The sequence below is a fragment of the Carlito syrichta genome, unplaced genomic scaffold (assembly GCF_000164805.1).
Source record: "Carlito syrichta isolate Samal-C Ts95f unplaced genomic scaffold, Tarsius_syrichta-2.0.1 Scaffold312887, whole genome shotgun sequence".
NCBI classification, from domain to species: domain Eukaryota; kingdom Metazoa; phylum Chordata; class Mammalia; order Primates; family Tarsiidae; genus Carlito; species Carlito syrichta.
In genome coordinates this window covers 200,124-215,919 of record NW_007256983.1, presented here as the reverse complement: position 1 = coordinate 215,919, position 15,796 = coordinate 200,124, and the positions used below count along the sequence as shown (strand labels likewise).

The 15,796-nt window shown below is 38.4% G+C and overlaps 1 protein-coding gene across 1 annotated transcript in view; it reads right to left on the bottom strand.

Moving 5' to 3' along the window:
- The window catches only part of LOC103272599 (zinc finger protein 829), a 310,263-nt gene that overhangs the window by 219,400 nt on the left and 75,067 nt on the right, over positions 1-15,796 (bottom strand). The gene's annotated exons all lie outside the window — the stretch shown is intronic.

Sequence of the window (15,796 nt, the reverse complement as noted above, 5' to 3'; positions counted from 1 at the left end):
GGGAGCGGCCACTGCACTCCAGTCTGGGCGACAGAGTGAGACTCCAACTCAAAAAAAAAAAAAAAAAAAAGAAAAAGAAAAGTCTGAGAAGCTGTCACAGCCTTGAGGAACTTTAAGAGACAGGATGACTAAATGTAATGCGGTATTCTAAATGGGATACAGGAACACAAGAAGGACATTAGGTAAAAACTAAGGACATCTAACTGAAGTATGGGCTTTAGTTAATAATAATCTATCAATATGGGCTCATTACTTATGACAAATATACCACAGTAATGTAAGATGTCGAAAACAGGAATGCTGGGTACACATTAAATGGGAACTCAACTATTTTTGCAAATTTTCTGTAAATCTAAAACCATTCTAAAAGAAAAAGTTACTGAAAACAAAGATTGAGGCAATAGAACAAGATAATGGGTACATGAAACTTATATTAGATAGTTTTCGTTAAGTAGCAAGTGAAAAGAGGGAATTATTATAATGATACTAGAATGTTTCAAGGATCCCAATGCCAGAGAATCTCAAGAATCTGGAATAAAGCCCTTCAAAACCAATTAGGACTCTGCTCCTCTCACTCTACGTCAATCCTTACCCTAAACTATAATAGAAGAAAAAGTATGCATAAAACTAGATTGAGCTTTTTAAAAGACACAATCTGCTCTCTTGGAAATTAAGTAGCTTGCCTGAACAGTAGAATGGAGATAATGGGAAAGTGACTATAAGAACAAAAAACTGAAGCTCAGAGTTTTTCCCAAAGTGCGATATAAAGAATAAAGATGGAAAATTTGAGAGAAAACAAGTTGTGAAAGTCAGTTCCAGAAACTCAAAAGTCTGTCTAATAGGAATTCAAGAAAGAAAAGACCAGTGATAATAAAGAGAGAATTTAGAGAAGGAAAAAATAGACAGGAAAATTTTCTGGAGGTGAAAAAGGGCACAAATCTTCAAGTAAAGCTCATGAAAGCTAAAAGTTATAGTGTTATTTCTATGTTCCAGGCCTGCTTTTAAGAATATTTCAATTATCAACTTCTCCTCATAACTACTCTAGGTGGGTACTGTGTATTTTTCTCATTTGCCAGGCACAGAGGTACAGAAAGGTGGAATAACTTGCCCCCAAAATCACAAAGCAATTATTGGAGAAGGTTAAATATAAACTTCTCTATTTGTTAATAAAACTTTTTACTTTAAAATAATTTCGAACTTACAGAAAACTTACACGAATAGCACAAAGAATTCCTGTATATCCTTCATATAGAATCTGCAATTGCTACCATCCACTGCACTTATTTTATGATTCTCTATTTTTTTCTAGACAATTGGAATTTCATTCAGAAAAGACAAGTTGCACACATAAGGCTCATTTATCTGTAAATGCTTCAGTGTAAATATATCCTAAAAGCAAAGGCAATCCCTTCCACAATCACAGTTCAATGATCAAAATTAGGAAATGTATACTGACACAGTGTTGTTATTTGATCTACAAACCTTACTTAAATTTCACCTTTTTTTCCCAAAAATCTTTCTAGAAAAAAATTTTTTTTAATAATCTAGGATCATATTTTTCATTTATTGTCTCCTTTAATCTGAAATAATTCTCAGGAGTTATCTTTCTTGACCTTAACATTTTTGTTTTTGTTTTGAGTAGGAATCTCACTCTTTTGCCCACACTGGAGTGCAGTGGCACAATCATGGCTCACTGAGCCTCGACCTTCTGGGCTGAAGTGATCCTTCTCTCTCAGCCTCCTGAATAGCTGGGACTACAGGTGTGCACCACCATACCCGACTAACTTAAAAAAAATTTTTTTTAATAAATGAGATCTCACTATATTGCCCAGGCTGATCTCGAGCTCCTGGGCTCAAGCAATTCTACCAAAGTGCTGGGATTACAGATGTGAGTCACCCAAACATTTTTGATTTTTAAATTTCCATTTTGCTCAATTTGCATTTTTCTGTGATTTCCTTATTATTAGATTCTGGTTGGGCCCCTTAGCGGGAATATTACAGAAGAGTTACTTGGTTCTTCTCAGTGCATTATAACAGGAGATACAGGATATCATTTTGTCCCATAGTGATTATGCTCATTGTGATTGCAGTCATGTGTCACTTAATAATGGGGATACCCTCTGAGAAATGTGTCGTTAGAAATTTTGTCATTGTGTGAACATCACAAGTGTACTTACACAAACCTAAATGTCTACTGCACACATTGCCTATATGGTATAGCCTATTGCTCCCAGGCTACAAACCTGTACAGCATGTTACTGTACTGAATACTGAAGGAACTGTAATATAGTTGCAAGTATATCTAAACAGAGAAAAGGTACGTTAAGAATATGGTACTATGATCTTATGGAACCAGTCAAATAAGCAGCCTGTCATTGACTAAAACATTATATGGTACGTGACAGTACTTGGTTAAAGTGATGTCTGCTAGTTTCTTCACTGCAATGTGATCATTTTCCCCTTTGTAATTAATAAATATTTGTGGAGAAACTTTAAGATGTTGCAAACCCTCTGTTTCTCACCAAACTTTCACCCACTAGTTTTAGCATCCATTGATTTTTTTTTTTTTAAATAGGATTTGTTGAGAGAACATAAAAGCTCCCACAGTGGGAGGGGACCTGATGGGGTTGCCATATTTTTATTTTTTATTTTTTTAAGTTGGAGTCTCACTCTTGCCGCCCAGTCTGGAGTGCAGAGGCAGGCTCACGGCCACCACAGCCTCGACCTGCTGGGCTTAGGTGATCCTTCCGCCTCAACTTCCAAGTAGCTGGGACTACAGACGCACGCCACCACATCCAGCTGGTTTTTGTGATTTATTGTAGAGACAAAGTATCACCAAGTTGCCCAGGCTGGTCTCGAACCTCTGAGCTCAGGCAATTCTCTTGTCTTGGTCTTCAAAGTGCTGGGATTACAGGCTGAACCACCACACCCAGCCAGCATCCATTGATTCTTACCACAATCAGTTATTACTGTGATAATTGATTGATGGTGATTTTTCTAATTTCATCATTCTTTCTACATTTAAATGTTGAAGTTCTACTGTAAAACATGGTTCGTGGATTCTTATTTAAGCCACTGGCTTGTTCAATGGTTTTGCTCAATCTGCTACTATTATTACATATTTTGATGCTCAGATTGTTCCAGATTTGGCCAGTGGAAACTTCTTTGGACTGACACTATGATCTTTCAATATGTTTCAATCATTCTTTGAGTACTTCCTTACTTTCTGCCTCCACAAAATGATCCAGGTGCATCTTATATTTTTTCTATCCAGCCCTGGAATATGCTGTTTCTCCAAGGAGTCCTGGTTCCTTGGATCTGGGTGCTGGGTATTTTCATTGCTACTGAGATGTCATTGCTTCTATCTTCTCTCTGCTAAAGGAAATATCTGTCTGTTTATACATTCAAATATATGCACACATCTATATGCATCTCTATATTTATCTATACTTTTAAAAAATCATGACTGTATATTGATACCTCCAATTGTGAGCCAACACCACACAATTCATTCTAGCTTCCTCCTTCTCCAGTAATGACATTCTTTGCTCCCATTTTCCATGATATATTTACTTTTTTGTTTGATTCTAGAATATATGAAGAAGTAGTTTCAGAATTGCTGAAAATAAATTCTGTAACTAGAGTTAATTATTTGTGAATATTGTTATACTCTTTACAAAAATAGTATAAATCAATCCTACTAACATTAATTATTTGTTTACAGGTGTTTTTCCCGCTGTCTTTAGCCTGAGGAAATATGGGTTATCCAATAGTTATCTTATTGGGTTATTTCTTTTTTTCCATTTTAGTGTGAGGGAAATATTTATTTTGCTTGTATTCCAATTTAGGGTTTCTCCCCTCTTTGTTTATATTGATGTTTCAGATATGTAAAATATTAACCTGGTGCTCAAAGTAAAAAATATATAAAGGGGTACTCGGAGAAGTGTCACTTCTGCATATCCCTTTAAATACTAAAATCCCATTTATATCTGAATCTAATTATGGACTTTATGTTCTGCTGATCATTTGTTGACCATTAAATGCAGGGATGCCCTCTTGTTTTGATTGTAGGAACTTTTTTAGTATCTTTTAATATCTTGTAGGAGAAGCCCCCCTCCTTGTACCTTTTCTTTTTATCCTGGCTATTCTTGCATTAAAAAAACCTGTACTGTTACTACTCTGAATATCATATATACTTTATATGGAATCAGTGAATGAATTGTTCCCCTCCAGTAATTTTTCTTCCCAGTATCTTTTCTCTTCATAGCCCTTATGAGTATCTGAATTTTTCTTAATTAGTCAAGTACTCACTGGTTCTAGATTTTCCTAGAGATTGGGGGTCTTGTCTTTAATATTCACAAGTACATTGTCAGAGGCTAGAGCATTCTGTGGCATACCATAGGTGTGCATTTTATGCATTTCATTATTAGCTATTCTGGCAGGAGTATATGATATCACACTGTGGTATTAAATTTTCCATTTCCTTAACTATCAGTGAACTTGACACCTTTTCATATCTTTATTGGCCATTTGGATATCCATTTTTTGGAGTGATTCTTTATTTTCCCCATTTCCTATTTGTTTGTCTGTCAGTTATTGATCTGTAGGGGTTCTTTATGTATTCTTGGACAAGCCATTGGTCAAATATATATATTGTGAATATATTCTCCTTTGTATCTTGCCTTTTCATTTTCTTGATGGTATCATTTGATGAAAAATAGATTCTTAAATTTAATATAGTAAAATTTATCTTTTTAAAAAAATTGAGGCTTCACTCTGTCACCCAGGTTGGAGTGCAGTGGCATGATGACACCACAGCCTTGGTCTTCTGGGATCAGGCAATCTTTCGGCCTCAGCTTCCTGGGTATCTGGAACTACGGGCACAGGCCACTCACCCCCAGCCGATTTTTAAAATTTTTTGTAGAGACAAGTTCTCACTATACTGCTTAGGCTGGTCTTGAACTCCTGAGGTTAGGCAATTCTCTTCTTTCAGTCTCCCAAATTACTGGAAAATTTCCCATTTTTAGCCTTTATAGTTAGTGCTTTTTGTGTCTATTTTAAAAAATTTTGGAGCAGGGCTCAGTGGCTCAGCCTGTAATCCCATGCCTTGGGAGGCGGAGGTGAGTGGACTGCCTGAGCCAGTGGATTCGAGACCCGCCTGGGCAATTTGGAGAGACCTCATCTCTACAATAAATCAAAAATCAGCCGGGCGTGGTAGCGTGCCTGTAGTTCCAGCTACTCAAAAGGCTGAGCGGAAGGATAGCCGGAGCCCAGCAGGTCGAGGCTGTGGTGGCCGGGAGCAGCCACTGCACTCCGGCCTGGGCAACAGAGTGAGACTCCAACTCAAAAAAAAAAAAAAGAAATTTTGGTTGGGCGCAGTGGCTCATCCCCACAATCCCAGCACTTTGGGAAGTCAAGGCAGGAGGATTCCTTGAGGCCAGGAGTTTGAGAGCAGCCTGGAAAATATAACTAGACCCTGTCTCTATGAAAAAGAGAATAGAAAAAATAATTTTTTAAAAAAGAAATAGGCCGGGTGCGGTGGCTCAAGCCTGTAATCCCAGCACTTTGGGAGCTTGAGGCGAGAGGATTGCCTCTGAGCACAGGTGTTCGAGACCAACCTGGGCAACTTGGCGAAAACTCTACAATTAAAAAAAAAAAAATTAGCCAGGCATGGTAGCTCACACCTGTCGTTCCAGCTATTGGAAGGCTGAGGTGGAAGGATCACCTGAGTCCAGCTGTGGTGGCCATGAGCGTGCGCCATTGCACTCCAGCCTGGGCGAAAATAAAAGAAAGAGATATACGTGCTAACCCAATGCTAGAAAGATATTCTACATTTTCTTCCAAAGTCTTTGTTTTGCCTTTTACAATGAGAACCCTTGTGCATCTGGAATTGATTTATGTACAGTGTGAGGTAAGGGTCGAGATTAATTTTTTGGCTGGGCTCCGTGGCTCAGCCTGTAATCCCAGCATTTTGGGAGGCCGAGGTGAGTGGACTGCCTGAGCCTGTAGGCTCGTGGCCAGCACGGGCAACCTGGCGAGACCTCGTCTCTACAACAAAATAAAAGATAGCCGGGCGTGGTAGCACTCACCTGTAGTTCCTGCTACTCGGAAGGAGGGATCGCTGTAGACCAGAAAGTCGACACTGCGGTGGCCGTGAGCGTGCGTGTCCTGCACTCCAGCCTGGGCGAAGGAGTGAGACTCCAACTCAAAAAAAAAAAAAAAAAAGGATTAATTTTTCATCACTATAGATAGGCAACTAGCTCAGTGCTCCTTATTGAAAAGACCATCATTTCCCAACCATATTGCCAAGGAACTTTTATCACAAATTACAGGACCACTTATACATAGGTCTATTTCAGTGCTCTTTATTTTGTTTCATTGGTCTATTTGTTCATTTTTGCACCAATATGATACTGTCTTAATGACTACAGTACAACTTATCACATTAACAAATTCAAGAAAAACATTATATCAGTGTGACAGAATAACACCTGACAATATTTAGTGGGCATTTCTAATAAAACAGTTAAATAGAAACTAAAGGAAACGACTGATCCATGAGAAAGTCTATTTATCTCAAACCTAGAGTAAACATTACACCAAGTATTTTCCATTAAGTTGAAGAAAATGACTAGATGCTTGCTATTACCACTAATTCCAAACTTTGTTTTGGAGACTCTATTACACTAAGAATAATTTATAAAATAATCACTATAAATGTTCAGGAAAAAATGAAATCAAATCTATTTGCAGTTGATACACCTGATTACCTAAAAACCAAGAATCTAGTAAAAATAACATTTAAAAGAGTATTAAGTAATAATGAAAGCTATGATTACACTCATATTTAAAATTTTAATATGACAATTACATCATACATACAGATATGAGCCACAATATGGGAGAAGGTAAGTCCATCACCTATAATAGGTAAAGTACTGCTATCTAGAATTTTATTTTCAAGAATTACAATTCCTATAAAAAATTTTTAAAAGAAGCATAGGCAAAGACACGAAATAGCAAGTTACAGTGTTTAGCTAATAAGCAGAGGTGAAAAGATGTTCATCTCACTATTATCCAGGAAAATATTAATACACATACCAGAAGTGAGGATATAAAAAAAAAACTTTTCACTGGTCATGAGGATTGGAAATCAGCACAACACTGATGATCTCCACTGCTGTGGCAGCATCTAGCAATGTTAAAAGTAAATATAAGACCGGGCTCGGTGGCTCAGCCTGTAATCCCGCGCTTTGGGAGGCTGAGGTGAGTGGATTGCCTGAGCCCGCGGTTTCGAGACCTGCCAGGGCAACTTGGTGAGATCTCATCTCTACAATAAATCAAAAAATCAGCCAGGCGTGGTAGCGCACACCTGTAGTTCCAGTTACTTGGAAGGCTGAGGCGGAAGGATCCGGAGCCCAGTAGGTCGAGGCTGCGGTGGCTGGGAGCGGCCACTGCACTACATTCTGGGCGACTGAGTGAGACTCCAACTCAAAAAAAAAAAAAAAAAAGTAAATATAAACTGTGACTGAGCAATCCTGCTCTTTGATAAATGCCTTAGAGAAACTCTCGCTTATGTACATCAATAAACACATAGATATTCAATAAGGCATTTTTTCACAGTGAAAAATTGTATATAACCTAAATATCAACAAAGTGTTTATATAAAAGATAGGGCTAGTATGTTTTCTACTCTATTGAAAAGTATAACTTTAAATTTTTTTAAAAAGCAAACAGTTGGTTACAAAGTGTGATGTGAGTTGCTTTCCTCACCATACAAGTAACCAAACATCTGTCCTAATTTCTATTCTTGAAGTCCTTTTAGTTATGGCAACATCTGCCAAAGCAGAACCACATCTGCAATAAGTATTGGGAATGGGAGTTCTAGTGAAGTCTGAATTACTTTGGGTTAGATAAAATGATACATCTTCCTCATTAGTCTTTGATAGGCACCTAATGTGATTCCCCTCCCCCCAAGAAATATAGCATACAGAGCTCCCATGCTTGCTTAATAAAATCATTTTCTTCAAGCTCCATTAAGAACTAGTGTTCTGTGAAATATACTTTTAGAAATTTTGAGTAAATGTACTATCTCCAAAAGACCTCTGTTAACATGAATATGTAATGAAAGGAGAAACACATTGACCTATTAGCAAAAACGAATTTTATCATACCACTTAAAATACTCTTCTTTGTGTTACATTTCACTGATTACAAATTTTACAAAATTTGAAATCTTGAGTGGGAAAGATGTATTATTTAGTGACTAATTAAATGACATCTGCCCAAGCTGAGAAAAATGGATTTGAAGATACAAGTCTTAATGTATAGCCAGGCTCCGTGGCTCAGCCTGTGATCCTGCACTTTGGGAGGCCAAGGCGAGTGGATTGCCTGAGCCTGTGGGTTCGAGACCCGCCTGGGCAACTTGGAGAGACCTCATCTCTATAATAAATCAAAAAATCAGCTGGGCGTGGTAGTGCATGCCTGTGATTCCGGCTACTTGGAAGGCTGAGGCAGAAGGATCACCGGAGCCCAGCAGGTCAAGGCTGCGGTGGCCAGGAGTGGCCACTGCACTCCAGTCTGGGCAACAGAGTGAGACTCCAACTCAAAAAAAATAAAAATAAAAAAAGACAAATTTGGTCCCCATTTGCCCTCCTTTGTCCTCTCTTTTCCCTTCCACCATGACACAGCAAGAAACCTCTCATAAGATACCAGCCCCTCAGTCTTGGACTTCTCTGCCTCCAGAACCATGAGCCAATATATTTCTTTTCATTGTAAATCACCCAGTCTATGCTATTTTGTTATGGCAGCACAAAATGGACTAAGACAGAAAATTGGTGCCATGTGTATGATGAGGTGAGGCCAGAGTTGTAGGTAGGTCAAAAGAATTTACCAAGACAGTTATAAATTTAGAAAGGCAGATTTATTTAATGGAAGATGTGATGTGAAGAATACAGCAGACAGCAGCAGAAGGGGAAAGGCTACTTGCTCTCTGTCAAGAGTCAAGGACTAGAGGAAATTTTTATTAGGATGTGCTGGGGAAATTAGAGCAGTGTCAGGCTGTGCTGGGAAGTTTTTGTGCTGTGTTAGGGAAATTAGTGAAATGTGAGAAGTTTGCAGGAAGGGAATTGTCTTATGGAATATATGTTGTGGTCTGCAAGAGAGAAATTATTTATATATGATAGGTTTTGCAAGATGACAGGTGTTCTGTTTCTTTAAGATGAGGTTAGTTAACTTGTGTTTTTTTTAATTACAATGGTCAACTAAAGGTTAGTTTACAACACTGAATAAATGCTGTTTAACAAGCTTTTACAACTTTTGCTGAGGTTAACAAGGTTCTTGTAATATATGTGAAATCTCACTCTGAGACTCTCCTCCTCATAATTTATCCAATTTTTGCTGGCCTAATTGACCTCATATTTCTCAACAATTGGTACTGGAGAAGTAGAGAAGTAGAATGTTGCTATAACAAATATCTGAAAATGTGGAAACGGCTTTGGAACCAGGTAATGGGCAGGAGTTGAAATAGCTTTGAAGTGAATACTAGAAAAAGCCTGTATCTCTGTGAATGCAGTATTAGGGTGATTCTGGTGAGGGCTCAGAAGAGAAAAGCTATAAAGTCTGAAACTTTTTAGAAGTTACTTAAGTGATTGTGACCAGAATATTGACAGATATATGAATGGTAAAGGCAATTCTTAAGTCTCAGATGGAAATGATGGTACTGGAAACCAGAGTAAAGACCATCCTTATTATATAATAAGTTTATATTATATTGTATTATATTGTATAATGTACAATATATTATATTGTATATTGTATATTTACTATATAATAATATATAAGCAAATAACCTGTCAGAATTGTGTCCATGCATTGGATATTATGGAAGGTAGAATTTAGGAATGATAAATTAGGGCAACCCTTTCGGGTTCCCTCCCACTGTGGAAGCTTTTCTGTTCTCTCAATAAATCCTGCTTTCTCATACACACACAAAAAAATGAATTAGACATGTGGTGAGAAAATTTTAGGCAAAATATTGAAAGAGTTGCATGGCTTCTTTTAACTGAATATAGTAAAATATGAGAGGGCAGAATAATTTAAAGTCAGAATTTATAATTAGCATGGAAAGCGAACAAAAATATTAGGAAAATTTGCAGCCTGGTCATTCAGAGTGAAAGGTATGTTTAGGAGAGCAAACCAAGGCAGTAGCCAAGTGACAGCTAAAAAGATTAGTATGAGCCAGGCTCGCTGACTCAGCCTGTAATCCCACGCCTTTGGGAGGCTGAGGTGAGTGGATTGCCTGAGCTCACGGGTTCGAGACCCGCCTGGGCAAAGAGACCTCATCTCTACAATAAATCAAAAAATCAGCCGGGTGTGGTAGCGCATGCCTGTAATTCCGGCTACTTGGAAGGCTGAGGTGGAAGGATCGCCGGAGCCCAGCAGGTCGAGGCTGCGGTGGCCGGGAGTGGCCACTGCACTCCAGTCTGGGCGACAGAGTGAGACTCCAACTCAAAAAAAAAAAAAAGATTAGTATGAATACAAGGGAGTCAGGTGCTTTTCATCAAGACAATGGCAGAATGATCCCAAAGGCATTTTGGAGCTCTTCAAGATGTCCCCTCCCATCACAGGCCCAGATCAGGTCCTTGGGGTCAAGGTTTCCAGAGCAGTGCCTGCAGGATATCAGCATTTACTCTTCTGTACTGCCTCAGGACTTTGCTCCCCACTTTCCAGCACAACGTCTCGCAGCCAGGGTTCTAGCAGACCCAAGAGCAGCCCAACTCACCATTCCAGAGAGCACAAGCAGTAAGCCTTGGCAGCATCCATGTGGTGCTAATTCTGCAGGCATGCAGAATGCAAGAGCTGTGGAGGCATGGCTTCCTCTGCCTAGATTTCAAAGGATGCTGTGGATTGCCTGGGGGTCTAGTCAGAGACGCAGGGACAGGGGCACTATAAAGAGCCTCCACTGGGGCATACCTAGTGGAGAGAGGTAGCAAAGCCACTCCTGAGACCCATTGTTCAAGAGCTACCCGTGTGCACTACAGCCTGGGAGAGCTGTAGGCACAATATCCCAACACGTGAGAGCCCAGCAAAGCAATAAGAGGTAGGGCTGCTTGAGGGCTTGGGGGTTCAACATGCCACCCCAGTGTGCCCAGAAGGTAGGACACAGAGTCAAGGAAGACTATTCCAGAGACTTAAGAGTTATGTTGTTCACATTGTTGGGTTTTGGGCTTACTCGGTATTGGTGATTCTTTTTTTTTTTCTTGCCTACTTCTTTCGAAATGGGAAAGTCTAACCTATGCCTGTCCCACCACTGTATTCTGGAAATAGATATCTTGCTTGATTTCACAGGCTCATAGCTAGAGAAAATTTTTCCTCATGATGAAACACGCCTTAAGTCTCATCCACATCTGATCTAGATGAGACTGAACTTTTCATTTTGTGCCGCAGAGTTTGTGCTGGAACAACTGGGACCATTAGGATGAAGTGAATGCATTTTGCATGTGAGTAGGACATGAATTTGGAAGGCTAGGAGAGGTATGCAATAGTTTGAACGTGTGCCCAAACAATCACCCTCAAGTTTTAGAGGAAAGCTTTATGCCCAATCTGACAATATTAAGTGATTAGGCCATGAGGGTTCTAGCCTCATGAGTGGATTAATACTGTTATCACTGGAGTGGGTTCCTAATAAAATGATGGATTCAGTTTCCTCTTGCTTTTTCTCTTGCCCTCTCTTTGCCTCTCTGCCATGGGATGATACTTCAGGTCAGTATCAGATGCCAGCTTTTCAATCTTGGACTGCTCAGCCTTCAGAATCAGGAGCCAATGAATTCTTAAATTGTAAATCACCCAGTCTGTGGTATGTTATGGTAGCACAAAACAAATTAAGACAGAAGGTAATCATTTTTGTGAATTTCTATTTAAAAATATATATATATTGTGCATTCCTTTTGTAAAATCAATAAAGCTAAGATAAATGAGAATAAGATAAACAATCTAAAAGATACTGGGACTGAATCATGTCATTGTTTTCCCCAACATTGTTACATTGTTAAAGTTAGGAAAACTAGCCAGGCTCGGTGGCTCAGCCTGTAATCCCGCACCTTGGGAGGCTGAGGTGAGTGAATTGCCTGAGCCTGTGGGTTCGAGACCCGCCTGGGCAACTTGGCGAGACCTCATCTCTACAATAAATCAAAAAATTACCCGGGTGTGGTAGCGTGCGACTGTAGTTCCAGCTACTCGGAAGGCGGCGAAAGGATCGCCGGAGTCCAGTAGGTCGAGGCTGCGGTGGCCAGGAGCGGCCACTGCACTCCAGTCTGGGAGACAGAGTGAGACTCCAACTCAAAAAAAAAAAAAAAAAAAGTTAGGAAAACTAAAATCTGGATACATAATTAAATCAACAGATCAGGCCCATGGGTATTCCTGAAAAATCATTTTGTGTTTGACAATTGTTTTAATAGACTGAGTTCAATTTACTGATACTTTATTGAGATTGTTTACATGTATCTTAAGCAAAATTTTCCTGGATTGTGTTTTTTAGGTGGTATCGTCATCTAATTTTATTACTGGGATATTTGCCTTATAGAATGATCTAGCAAAATTTTTTAGAGGTTGTCTATTCTTTAAAACTTTTTATTGTTGGCCAGGCTCAGTGGCTCACATCTATAATCCCCACACTTTGAGAGGCCAGGCAGGAGGATTGCTTGAGCCCAGAAGTTTGAAACCAGCCTAGGCATCATAGTGAGTCTCTACAAAGAAAATACAAAAGTTAGCCAGGCATGGTAGCACATGCCTGTAGTCCCATCTACTCAGGAAGCTGAGGCAGGAGGACCAATTAGCTTAGGAGTTTGAGGCCACAATGAGCTATGATCATGCCACACTGCACTCCAGCCTGGGCAACAGAGATTGTGACTGAAAAACAAAACAAAAACTTTGTACTGCCTGAAAAACGATTAATTACAGTCTTTAAAAAACAAGATCATAACTACATTTACTTTTCCCCCTTCATCTACACATCTGTTTAGATCTTCTGTAGTATCTTGAGTCAACTTTTATTATGTAGGTTTCTCTAGATAATACATTCCACATTTTTTTTTTTGAGTTGGAGTCTCACTCCATTGCCCAGACTGGAGTGCAGTGGCCACTCCCGGCCACCGCAGCCTCGACCTGCTAGGCTCTGGCGATCCTTCCGCCTCAGCCTTCCAAGTAGCCGGAATTACAGGTGCGCGCTACCACACCTGGCTAATTTTTTTTGATTTATTGTACAGATGAGGTCTTGCTGCCCAGGCGGGTCTCGAACCCGCGGGCTCAGGCAATCCACTCACCTCAGCCTCCCAAAGGCGCAGGATTCCAGACTGAGCCACTGAGCCCGGCACATTCCACATTTTTAAACATATCAAAATATATGTATATAGGGATATATAACTTAAATTTTTAAAAATCTTCTGAATAGATGCAGCTATTTCACCTTTTCCATACATAAGACTGTAACTGAGTCAGCTTTTCGTCCTCAATAACTGCCAATTCTGTATTAATGGTTTTTTCAAAGAGGACACCCTTGGTTAGAGTCTACTATTTAATTAACTATTCCTTTAGTGTATTTTATCATATAAATTACTTCCTACTACTTACCTTAGTTTTAAAAACAATTTTTCCTGGCTTAAATTAATGCTTTAAACACACATGTACACACACACACACACACACACACACACACACACACACACACTCTATCAATTGCCTGTTACATGACAGGCACTGTAGGTGTGTAAACAGAGTGGTGAACAAGACAAATATTTATTTCCCAATCCAGGTTTGCTAGATACATTAAGTTTTAAAGTTTCTACCAAACAGAGATTTGATGATTTCCCACACATTTTTATTTGTAGGCAACACATTATTATTCATCCTTAAATAGTCTAAAATTTCAGTTTTAATTTTCTGCCTTAAAAAACTTAATTATAGAAATTTCCTAATATATCTAAAATATGATTAGCACAATGAAACTTGTATATCCACCATCCAGATTAAACTTTTACCAATCTTTTTCACAATTTTGTTTCATCTATCCTTCCCACCATTTGTTTTTCTTAAGTATTTTAAAGCAAATCTCAGGCATGACATTTCACCTTTCAATTCAGTGTGAATCTCTAACACATGAAGATGTACACATTCACCCATCATCATTCCTAACAAAATGAATAATTGCTTAGCATCATTTAATACCCAACCCATGTTTGCATTTCCACAAAGTCTAAACATATTTTATTTGTTAAAAATCAGTACTGTATTGACTAAATTTCCTTTATTTCTATATTCTTGATGTTCTGGCATTTGAGGTCTTGATCTTGGAGGGATTGCCCCTTTCAGGGCTAGCTAAGGATAAACAGCAAATAACTCCCCTGCAAGCATGCCTTTGATATGCAAACCAACCAATCCTGAGCTCATACACCCAACTATCTTCTTTTCCAAACTCTCACACCAAGTCAATATTCTCTCTGCTTTAAATCACCCCAGGACCTGGTTCTGGACAACTAGTAATCACACCTATAGTCCAGAGCCCACTAAAATTATTCAAAATTATTAAACTTATTAAAATTATTCAAATCCTAAGCTTACTCAGTATGCCTACTCCAGTCTTGCCCATTCCATCCCATGAAAATCCCAATAAAGGTTTGGGCCATGACATATCCTCATACCTTCTGCCTCCTTCCTGATAGACCTGGGTGCCTCTTCACATGGCACAGCATGGCATGGCATGTTTCCTGTTTCCAGAGATCTGAGTATAAATTTTCTTCTTCATGATAATCATTTCCATGTCTGTCTGTTTTACCATGCCTAATTAAAACAAATACCAAGGATCCTAACATGCTCCATATGCTGTTTTGATATATTTCTTAAGTCTTCTTTAATTTGTAGAATTCCATTTATATCTTTTTTGAATGAATTGGTTAAGAAATTAGGTCATTAATTCTGTAGAATTTCTCAAACTGTGGATTTGGTTGTTTGCTTCTTTGTGTTACTAATTTGTTCTTTTAATCCCCATCTTCCCTGTAAACTTAGTCTAGTGACTAAGTTGTAATTCTAAATCAATTTTTTTGGGCAATAATACTTCACAAGTGTTCTGTACATCCACTACTTCACAGAGAAAACTGCATAGTCTGGCTGATTTAATTTAAAGATGTTAATATAGATTATTGGGTTCTGTCATTTTGCCCCATTGTAAGTTTTCTACCAATATTTCTCGTAATGGTCTGTAACTATCACCACCAAAAACTATTAATTCCTAAATTTAAAAGAGTAATTTTCAAATTCTATTATTCCTTTGACCTTTTTACTAAGAGAATTCTCTAATAATAAAGAACTTTCCTTCATCAACTTCTTGATGGTCTGAAATAAAGTTCATAAAGGAAAGGCAAGATTAATAGTCTAGTTTTTTTTTTTTTCCTTGATTTATCAATAATGCCCTAGTATGCTCCACTGCTAATCACTGTATTTGGTTCGGGGGGAAAAAAAGAACTATTAAAGGTTAGAGTAGCTGTGACAAAAAGACAAAGGAACCAATGTGAGGGGATTTCTAGTGACCAAAGATAGACAATTTAGCATTTTTTAAAAAGCTACAATGAAGTGATTTTTAAAAAAATTAATGTAGGAGCTATAATACAGGTGATTTAAAATTTTAAAATAGTTTCATGTTATCTTTTGTTAACTTTTAATTAGATATTTACTAGGGCTAGAGAATACAAATTGTAGAATATCCATTTTTTAATGAACAAACTGAAAAAGAATTTCTTACTTC